The sequence below is a fragment of the Teleopsis dalmanni genome, chromosome 2, assembly GCF_002237135.1.
Source record: "Teleopsis dalmanni isolate 2A chromosome 2, ASM223713v2, whole genome shotgun sequence".
NCBI lineage: Eukaryota > Metazoa > Arthropoda > Insecta > Diptera > Diopsidae > Teleopsis > Teleopsis dalmanni.
The window spans coordinates 226,466,159-226,477,724 of NC_051847.1; the positions used below are offsets into that span (position 1 = coordinate 226,466,159).

Below are 11,566 nucleotides of genomic sequence, written 5' to 3' on the forward strand. Positions count from 1 at the left end.
GCTTATAAACTACAGCTTTATTTGGAAACACAAGTTCAACGAATTGAAAGTTTTAATTTTTGAGCTTGCCTATTTTTGTTTCAAAGCTATTCTTTTTTTTTAGTTTTGAACAATATATAAAGAAATTATCCAAAAATACGTAAAAAAAATTTGTTTTAAAATTATTTTTTAAAATCTAAATTAAAATTGCAACCGCTCATGTGGACGAAAAACAATATGGATTGATATTATTTTTTCAATACTTTGGTTATCTATTGAAACTCTCACATAACACTTGGTTATGATATCAAGCTCTAGCTTAGGCTAAGTTATATCAGAAATCCAAAGGATTCACTTAGACCTATTGGCCCATTGTGTTACTCTATAAAAAACTCAAAGGCTTCAAAACTAACTTTAACAAATCCTAAATTGCTCTTTACTGAAAGGTCCTGAACCTGGACATGATCCCCAAAAATGTGAGCCCTCAGCATAATCAATATCCGACCCGCATACTCTGAACATTAACATGTGAAGCACTAACATCTTCTTCTCCGTAACTACGACTTAAACTTCTATGTTGGTTTCCTAATTGGGTTATGCATTCTATATTCATCGTGCTTTAGTATATTAATTGAGAATCAACTTAAAAACAGGCGCAACTGGAGAAAGGTGTGATGTAGCGTTAACACCATGCTCATTAAGAGGGCATAGGATTAAAGCTATTAATGTATATGAACGCATATAACGTATATAAAAGTATTAAGCTTAACTATAAACCTTTCATTATAAGAGCTTTAACAAACTCCTTAAAATTTTAACTCTTTGGTTTTGTAATGAAGTATACTCCCAACAAATAAATAAGTTTTTGAGGTAATGGACTCTCCTCAAAAATTTATCATGAATTTAGATATATTACATATAAGAACAGATAATATTTTTATTGACATTAAGATGTCGTATTTACTTAAAATGTTGATAAAAACGTTAATACATATATAAAATAACACTATATTATTTATATTATATAATTTAATCTATGGCATATCTAATCTACATTACATTAAAAAAGTGACTTATTAGTATTTCATGAGCTCGAACTTTAGCTGTCACACTGCTTTGAAAGACTATTATCAACCCGCGGGAAATGGGCTAGAAGAACCCCGTTATAAGGCATGATTGTAGTAAGAAGCGACTGAATCTAGTAAGCACCAGTAGAGATATTAACATGAAATTTACTTTAAATACATTCTAAGCATATAAAGCAATGACTAATTCCAATCAGTGATACTAAGAAACCTGTATCAGTAATTTTATCACTGCCAAAGATAACTTACTTTTTGGTTCGTTAATTTTGTAAATATATCATATCACAATTATGCCATATATTCAAGTACTTAAATTTATGTATGCTATAAATGTATACAATAAATATCTACCCCATATTTGCTCAAAATAAATATCAATTTAATTTACTATAAATCTGAGAATTACAAATCAAAGGATTAAAAATTTGATATGAAATAATCACGTTGTGAACTTTTTACACTTAGTGCCATAAATTTTTTTATAAATTTTCCTGTTGTAATTTATGTAGAAGTGATTAAAAAAATGCCAACCTCTGATTATGTTTTACACATGAAAATTCCTGAAAAACTACAATATATTTTTTTTCAGTAAAATATGCGTATGAGTGCTGCGAAAAAAACTTGAAAATATATGATATGTAACTGTAATATATATTTTTTGTGTAATATTTCATGTAGGAAGTAATAAAATGTATTTTTTATAATACTCATACACAGATGTAGATTTTATATGAAATCAATATATAGAATAGATGATATGCAAATCTGCATTCAACATGCAACGGATGCACATTATGTTGAATGCTAACAATTAATTGAATGATGATACAAGTTAGCATTCATTATGACTTTTGGATGCGTTAAAGTGCACAAAGTGAACGGAAACGGAAGTAACGCTATTAATTTTGATTTAATACACAAATTCATATATATACAGATGCACTTATGTGCAAATATACACATATTTACATTAATGTATGTTTATATAGAGAAATGCGATATTCGATGCGCATATGTATAGTAATTGCATGCAAAGATACAAATATATAACTACATTGATGAGTGTAACTGACATAGCAAAACCACATTTACATACTGAATACAAGCTAAAGGTGCAATGTCAAAGTGCAATAATTAAATATTCAATTAAAAATTTTTATTAAAAATTGTTACATCGATTTCGATATCGATTGTAATGATGCAGAGTGAATGCACAGAGTTCAACGGAAGTACACATGCTTCAATGAAGTTAATTTTATCTTTAAAACATACAAATATGCAGATACAATATATTAATTTTTATATTTTGCGGTTTTTTAATGAACTTCAGTAGAAAGTCGTACTTGTTTGTTATAATCGACAAACAAAAAATTTTATTTTAAAATTGTATTCCATGGCGTATGAGTAACTTTTTGAGGTATTGGAAATTTGCGATAATTTAAAAGTAATAAATTAAATATAATTAAAAAAGCATTTTTATAATAATTTATGTATTCTAGAGTCAATATAAGTAAAGTTAAATATTATTTACTGAGTTTGGAACTTATAGAAGAAACATTTATTTAAATGTTAATATATGTCGATAAGTGATTAAAGTATATTTGTTATTATTTTAGAAGTATTCATACTAATATATGAAGTTATTGTTATTTTTTATCATTAGAAAATCTCAAAGTCGTACTTTTATTAAAATAATGTGTTGAAACATATGCCAAAAGTTCCATGGTATATCAGAAGTGATGGTATACACACAGACTCGAGATTTATGCAAAAGTACATCAAATATAGAACGCTGAAATTGTTTAATTTTGTTTACGCTCACATAATTCAGAACTTGTTAATCACAGTGTAGAGTAAAGATATGCTAGGCTTCAAACAATACCTCTGTAAATTCACCTGATTAACTTGTTATTACAATGCAATGAAGCTCTTGTTACTGTCGACACTATTGAATGAAATTGCTTCAAACACTAACTAATATTTCATCAGAAAAAGATTGCAAAGAAAAAGTAGAACTTATATCCATCACTCATCCTCACAAATTTACTATTTTTTCAACTAAATTTTAAGTATCCTCAATAATTTTATCTTTAAAAGCTTAAGTTCTTTCAACATATTTTAATTAGCATTAACTTTACTGTTTTTTTTGCTTAGATTTTTCTAATGCACTATTTGCAATTTACTTAGTTACTTTCTTATAATAAATTAACAAACATCATTTAAAAATCATTTGACATAAAATTACAAAATATTGTCTAAGTATGAACAACTTAAAATCCACATTTAAGACTCTGTCATTGTGTCACAAGATAAATGAGCTTAACTGAGGTGCAACAAGCTTTACTTTATATACACAGGCAACGAAGCATACATGGACATCTCTGCAATATGCACCTGTACCAGCATTCAAAGCCAGCAACCAAAAAAGGCTACTAACATCTCAGATTAACACGGAAGATATATAAATTGTGTAACATACGGGCAAGTTAAGTTGCCAAACTACAACAACAATATAAAGTGAAAACAACAACAACAACATAAGTGTAAGTACCAGTGACAGCATTGCCAGTTTAACAAGATTTCAGTGCTACACATTTATACATATACACACATCCAAAGTTTCATGCACTTAACGTTGTTTACACGTTTGCCACTCGAAGGATATTATCCTCCTCAAGGATACACGAATGACCGAGCTCTGATGACCAAAGTACAAAAGTAGTATAGCGAAAGACAAAGGACAAATGTTGGCGAAAAGCAGGTTATCGTCTTTTTACGCTTATCAACTTTAAATACAAAAAGCAGGGAATAAAAAAAAATAAAATTTTTTAGAGTATAAAAAACAAAAATAGATGAGCAAGTTATTTGAAATATGGTTGGTAATGACCGACTAAGCCATTAGCTACCATATAGCAATTAACTAAAATCTTGTACGTATTAAAAGCCTTTATCAAAATATGATCTGCACTAATTAAGTTCAAAGACATATTGATTAGTTACGCAGATGTTTAGTTTTACATATACCGCGAGGGTAGCCACAAAACAAACCTGACTTCATGCAAATATGAACATTAACTATTAAATGAAAGACAATCTATTTACATATATATGTTATTAAAAGAATCAAAACAATCAACTGAGAGCGTAAAACATTCAGTATTACCAACATAGACGGTATGCTCAACACTCATATGAAGAAAATGCATTGATAAATGCCCCCATTAGAAAGAATTCTGCCGGTACCAATTGAAGCCATATACATATGTCTTATATTACTGCCTCCTTCATTATGGCTTCGCATATCTAACCCTCAGCTGTTGTTTGGATTACAACATCCGATTGAAAAAATATAACTTCACATTGAATAAAAGTATAAGAGTCTTTTTTATTTACTTTGGATGTTAACCACAACTACCACAAAACTACTCTAATGAAGACAACTCCGTCTCTAGGTCAATCAAAGTTTGCCCATAACTGGATTATGTGGTACAAGATATAGATATTACCTCCGATTGGGTGTTATAAGTTGTAATAGAGGACTAAATTAACCATAGGACCAGACTTACAATCCCAACAAACACTTAACATAACCTTTTTTGCCATCAATTCAGGCTTCAAAGTAAGTTATGGAGGGTTACCAAGGGTATTTTTTCCATTTTTCTTCTAATTAAGATTCTAGATATATGGATACTAACAACATTTAGTGACAAAAAACTGCGGATAGTTTGCAATATCACCCAATATATAATAGAAAAGTTACGCGTTATAATATGTAAAAATATACTAAAGATAATGAAGATAATAAAATACACAGAGATAATTGACGGATCATAGAAATCACACATAGGTTTCCGGACCCTTAGCGATAATATAATTAATATTTTGTATTATTTCTAACAATAAACTAAATGTAGTAATGCAGCGCAAATGTTAAGTCATTGTTGCTTAAGATTTTATTAACATATTTAAATTGTTATAAAAAAAAAATCATACGTATGTATGTTTAAATTTAACTAAAATATTTTCGTTTTATTCGATTTACTAGAGTTGTTCTTGTTGTTATTGTTATTGTTGTTATTGCCATTGCTAAAAGTGCTGCGGCTGTCAGGCTTCTTACTACTTCAGTTTAGCTCTCAGTAGGCCACTTCAATATAAAAACTTCTCTTAACGACGTTCTTAGAAAAACAAAAACAAAAACAAAAAGAAAAAGAGAAAACATTAAAAAATTTAATACAACAAAGTCTTTTTACCTTCATCTTTTGTTCAAAAGCAAGCCAAGCCATGCAACAACAACAACAATAATAGCAGTGCCAACAACAACAAAAAGTTTAAGTGTAAACAGGAACTGGGGTCGACATGCTATAAAACGTTTTAAATGTATTCATATTATAGGCACTAACAATTATACTACAAAAACAAAACTAAACAACAACAAAACAAGAAGAAAACAATAAATGCAACGACACACTTGGAAGTGGAGCAACAACAACAACAACAACTACAACTGCAACGTAGCAATAATAGCAGTAGAACACATTTAAACTTTTGCAAAGCTTTACACAAACACTAACGCGACGGGGTCATCAAGCAAGGAGTATGTGTGTGTGCTTGTTTGTTATTTGTACTCATATTGATGCATGCGCCTATGCAAAGCAAAATGTAAGCTGAGCCTCACTTCGTTTATGCTTTTCATAAACGCTTCTATTTTTTTTTTTTTTTCATTTTATTTTCTTAATGTTATAACGTGTTTTCGCGCTTATTGCACTTTTACTGCATTTTTTTCATTTGTACTGTTTATAACGTATTTTACTACTTTTTAACAACTTTGAAGGCAAAAAGAAAAAAGTTTTAAATTTTCAGTAGTTATTGTTTTGTTTGTATTTTCATTTTTTTTTTTTATTTAAGAATTTCACATTTTTTTTTATTCGTTTTTGCCTCTTAACAAAGTATGAGTGGCAATATTTGAAGTAGCAAAGAACTTCCCCAGTCAAGCGTACATACGACTCCGCTGGTCTAAACTCCTTTTACGACAACCATGGCTTTTAGTTCTTTTTGTTTTCATAATATGCACTGAATACGAGTACTAGTTCCGAGTAGGACAAAAGTCCTACAACAACTATAACTGCCATAGCTCCTTGTACATATTATTATTTCTCACACGTTCCAATTACAAGCAAAATAATAGCGTGTGAAAGGGCCACTTTAGCGTTCAGCGGAAGTGATTGAAGGAATATGTGTGCATAATGTGTTCTAGCAAATACATAAATAAATTTATATACACATATATACCCAAATGAAGAGAAAGAAGTATACAAGCACTGTTACTACGTAATACAAAAGTGTTAGCAGAAAAATTTTTTTGCAAGGGGTACCTTAATTTTATATGTAACAGGCCTTACTCCCCTTCCGCTACTCCACACAGCGTTAACATCATTTCACACATACGCGCTACGCATTAAATATGTTTATTTTTTATTTCTTTTCTATTATTTCAAAGGGTTCCAAAGTGCTAAACTATGTTGTTTGTTCGCGTACCTGCTGTGGCATAGTTGATTTAGATTTTCTTTGCTTTCCTGACCATAGTTTGTCTTACCTCAAATTTACCTTTTCTTTGCTTTTGGTCTACCTTTTTAGTTTTAGTCTTTTTTTTACTTCCCCTATGAAACTTCCCCTACGAAGCTTCTGGACTATTACTTCGAAACTGTGATTCTATTGAATATCATTTTTGGTTTGTGCTCGTTCGTGCGTGCCTGCTCGCCTGCCTGCTTGCCTTCGTATGTGTGAGTGTGAGTTTGAGTGTGTGTGTTTGGCCTGTAATGGACGACAAACGTTTTCAATTAGCAACTCATGAATTTTTAAAAAATTGTCCTAATAAATATTTAACAATGGGGCGAACTGCTTAAGTATGAAGTTTTAATGGCTCTGTACATAGCACCGGACGTGGCAGTACATCCGTTGTAGCTTAAAACCACTGTGAGGTGACTTCTAAAGTGTTTTCTATTGTTATGTGGCTTACAAAATTAAAATTATAATATTATATTACAAAAATTTGCAAGACATGTAGAAAATAAGTAATTAAGGCATCTAACAACAATTTTAACTCAAAATTATGAAATATTAATTTTTTAACAATTTTATTTTTTCACTTTATACGGATACAAGATACGAAGATCTGTATTGAGGGGTTTGGGAAAAAATTATAATATGAAAATGTAATTAATATTTAATAAAGCTCAAAATTTCAACAATATATGATAACAAAAATATAGATTTAATATAATATTTTAAAATGAGAAAATCTAACTCCTTAGGAAAACAAACCGAAACCTCAAGGGAGACGTTCACAGATCACCAAGGAGAGCTTAATTGTCTGATTTTTCATTCCATTGAAAGTTTCTATAGCCTGGCGCCAACCATATATGACTGACATCCACAACCAGAGCATAGGTCGAAAACAAAATAATAATAATAATAGTCCCTATTATGTGGAATGTAATATATTTTAATCTTTACATCAATTAATACCAAATTAAGACATATACAACAGTACTAAATTTATATAAATTAAAAAACAAACCAAAAATTAGTGCTCAAATTAGCTAAATAACTAAGACACAAACAAATACAATGTGCTAGCTAACAGCACTATATATACCAAAACCCAAAAGGTCAACTAATGAAAAATTTTGTAGATAATAAATAACAGAGAATTTAATGTAATTTAATTTTACAAAAAATTATAATATCGGATTGCAACCAACACGCAATGCATTGCGTCTGTGTATCTTTGCTAATAGTCTTTCTGATACTTTTTTGCTGCCGCCCAAAGAGGTTACGGTATATATCATAATATATCCCTTAGCCATCGCTAGAGGATGCCTTCTCTCACCACCTAATGAACGCAAATGAACGATTTGCGTAAACAAGCTATCATCGTCGCTGCCTTAACGTTTACCACGGTAAAGTGCTATTTGGAAGTCAGTCTTACATCGATCATGAATCCAAGGTATTTTATTGTTTTTAATTAGTAGTATTTCATGCCTACCAATTGAATGTTTTATCTTCTTCTTTTACTTTCTTACGCTTATCAGTACCGCTTCTGAGCCGCAAAACTACAGTTCTGCATTTTTAAGCCATCATCGCACCCTTGCTAGGTATGTAGGTATATATGTATGTATGTGATTATGTCTTAGGAGCTGGACCATATAAACCTTTTTATCAATTTAACTGGAAATCTATTCATTCTGCCAAAATTTTGAATCTTCTCCATTATAGAGGGAAATAGTAAAGTGAAATCAAGAAACTTAACATTAAATATCTTAAATATTAGAATGGTAATGGATATAAAATTAGACCATTAGGAGTAACCTTTCTTAATAGTCAGCTTGGACAAAAATAAATCGTTGATGATCTTTTTACCATTTGAGTGGAAGGTTCTATTTCTTAAATATTTTTATGCTTTATTTAAATATTTAATATCAAACACAAAATACAGTTATCAAATATTTCTCATTTTTCAAAAAAAATATTCTTCAGTATTCCTGTAGATACATTCCGGCTTACATATATCGATTTAGTACTTCTGCCAAATTATTTTTGCGTAACAAAAACTTTTACTGTGAAGTTTAGTAAAAATAAACCAGAAAATAAAATACGTAACATATATTTTCCGAAAAAAATATATCAAAACCAAACAATTTAAATTTGTCAATGAGTTAAAAAGAAAATTATTGTACATTTAATATTCTCCTAAAAAAAGGACAAGAAGCGAAACTGACCAAGCGTCCACTTTTTCACACCTGGTAACCAAAAGAGCTTTGAACTTTTTCTAACCATCCAAACGTATAGGAAGAATAACTGCAAAAGGTGGTATCACTTTAACGGCTTAATGCCAATGGGGCAAAAACCATGTCAACAGACACAAAAACAGTTACATTAGCAATGGATGCATTGCATTCATATGTTCCGACGAACGCCTGCAGTAATTTTATTGCACATTAACGGTGAAATTGACGCAAAACAAGGAAAACAAGAGAAAGAAATACCAGGCGAACCAGTAAAAAAGGATCCATAAAGAACAAAGTGTATGAGCGTTGCAAAAACAGGCACGAGGAAAAACCTTACCGGAAATTCATTCGATTGGTAGCTGTTTCCGTTTTCCGTATAATGACCGGAAACTGTTTTTCCAACGTTCGATATTTTCCTGTTTTTGTTGCTATTTTTGCAACACCTTCAGCGAGCCGGCAAAAACAATAACCCTGAAGATATGTATGTAAGTAAGAAAAAGTGCAGCAATTTAATGTGTCAGCTATTGCTGTTAGCCCAACAACACGTACGGGTATCTGTAAGTATCTGTAGATACTTAAAAGCACACAATCCTTCGAACCATTGCTCACCACCTACTTCACCTCTGAATAAGCCGTTAAGCGTAAGGATATCAACTTAAAGTAAAATTACATGATGTTTTCAACTGTACAGAACTTTAAAGAATCGTTTAATTTATTTTGGAACATTTAAATAGATAATAGATTTAGTCAGATAATAATGACTTCAAGGCAATAGTAAAAAACTTAATTCAAATTATATTTATTTATGATAGATCTTATGGCTATCTGCTAAAATTATACCCTATCAAATAAAGATATTTCATTAGACTGTGTTTAATCAAATGATATGATATGATATGGTAAACCATATCAATAACTTTAAGATATATTCAATGCTAACTATAAAGCAATTGAACTGTCTTGAAGTGAAGTACATTTTCCTAAGAGATCAATTACATTAGATGTATATATCACTTCGACCTAAATCAAGGTAACTAAATGAATATAACACTTTCAAAAGATGAATCAAAGATTTTGAAAAGAACATATTTTCATACCAAGACAACCATATATCAGGATCCGGTTACGATGCCATTAGAAAAAGTAAATAGTAGGTTTGATTGCTTCTATTGTCTAATAAGATAATGTAATAATATTTTTTATAAAAATATCTATTAAGAATGGTTGTAATAAGAACTTTGATTAGATTATGTAAAAGAGAATTAGATTTATTTATGTAAAAGAGAACTAACCTGACAAGTCAGTAAACTTAGAGAATTGTACCATGAAAAAACTAATATCAAAACATATTAAAGGCAAGCCACTTAGTCAGAAAATTTTTTTGTTGAATCAGTTGTAGCACTCAGTGGCCGCCATGATGACTCTATGTAAACCGCATTCAACGACTTCTGTTGCACTTATGGGTCAGAGAAGTAAATAAAATGATTCATAATCAATCGAATTGGATGGATTTAGTTCTTTTCTATTTAAATTACTTACGAAAAACGTGGCAATAAAACAGCAAGCAATCACTAATTATGGGAAGTGAAAGAATATCTGTCACTGCAATCAACCAACGTTTTCAATGGGAGATACTCATAAGAAGGAATGGATAGAAGTGGATGGATATCTGCAGACTAGCCATTGCAACCGAACAATATTTCCAATGCCCAGTACTGAGGAGAAGGCGTCCATTTGCTATACATTAATAACTATCTTACAAAATAATTCAGATTTCCCGGGAATGCTTATTTCATTAGGAACTTCAGTGAAGTCAATAACTTTTTCTACTATGCTATGTTGATATACAGCGCAGTGGTAAGTATTGCTCAAAATAGCTGACTTTAATTTGGAAATCGGAAATGCTAGCATCAGAAATATATGGACTAGAAATATTTCCCGCTTCATAAAATCGTCACGTCAAGTAGTCTTCTGATCACAAGGTTCTTTATTCAATTTCTATTAACTAATCAATCGCTTAAAACTGTTCTGTGGTATGACAGAATCAAGAGTCATATAACATGATAACCTTCCGTTAAGGCTCTCACAACTCTGACATTAAAGCTAAACGTTTGGATATAATTTCCTCCTTGTTGGACAACGGGACCAATCTAACACCTCTACTCTTCTTTGAAACACAGCACCCGTCAACCACGTATGTTTGGTGTTTAACCACAACCACAACAGATGGGCTCCTTAACTCCTTTCAAAGAGCCCATCTCTAATATATATCTGAACTATACGAATAGACTCGATCTGCGCTGTCTATTCTCCTATAAAATATATCTACGGGCGTTCGAAGAGCAGTCACCAGAGCACCAGTTGTTTTTGTCTAAGCATGTCTAAAAACAATCTTAGGCTTTTGAGTATCCTATTGTTAAACACACTAAGAGGTATTCGAAATGTTAGTATTGGTCAAATATTTGCATTTATTATTACGTCCTGCGGTTTTTTAATATGCCCCTCTTTCCACCCACAATTACAAGATTTGTCGAATCTAAAAGAGTTTTCTTAGCTAATTGAGAAGGTTTTGATTCTCCTTCCACTTCACTTTCCTGTCTACCTAGTTCCCCCAGGAATAAACTATGAAATCTTTTATTTAATATTCATAAGTTTTTGATGCAAAATAACTAAATACTTTTAAGGCAATTTTAGCATATAAATTTCTTGAAGTTA

The 11,566-nt window shown here is 30.8% G+C and overlaps 1 long non-coding RNA gene across 1 annotated transcript in view; it reads right to left on the minus strand.

The window, feature by feature from the left end:
- Positions 1 to 1,002: 1,002 nt before the first annotated feature.
- LOC119682585 overlaps positions 1,003 to 11,566 on the minus strand; it is a 13,490-nt gene continuing 2,926 nt past the window's right edge. The window contains exons 2-3 of the long non-coding RNA XR_005252587.1: positions 10,604 to 10,606; positions 1,003 to 1,013 (exon numbers count right to left, since the gene is read on the minus strand). This is a non-coding gene — a long non-coding RNA (uncharacterized LOC119682585). The remainder of the gene's footprint in view (positions 1,014 to 10,603; positions 10,607 to 11,566) is intronic.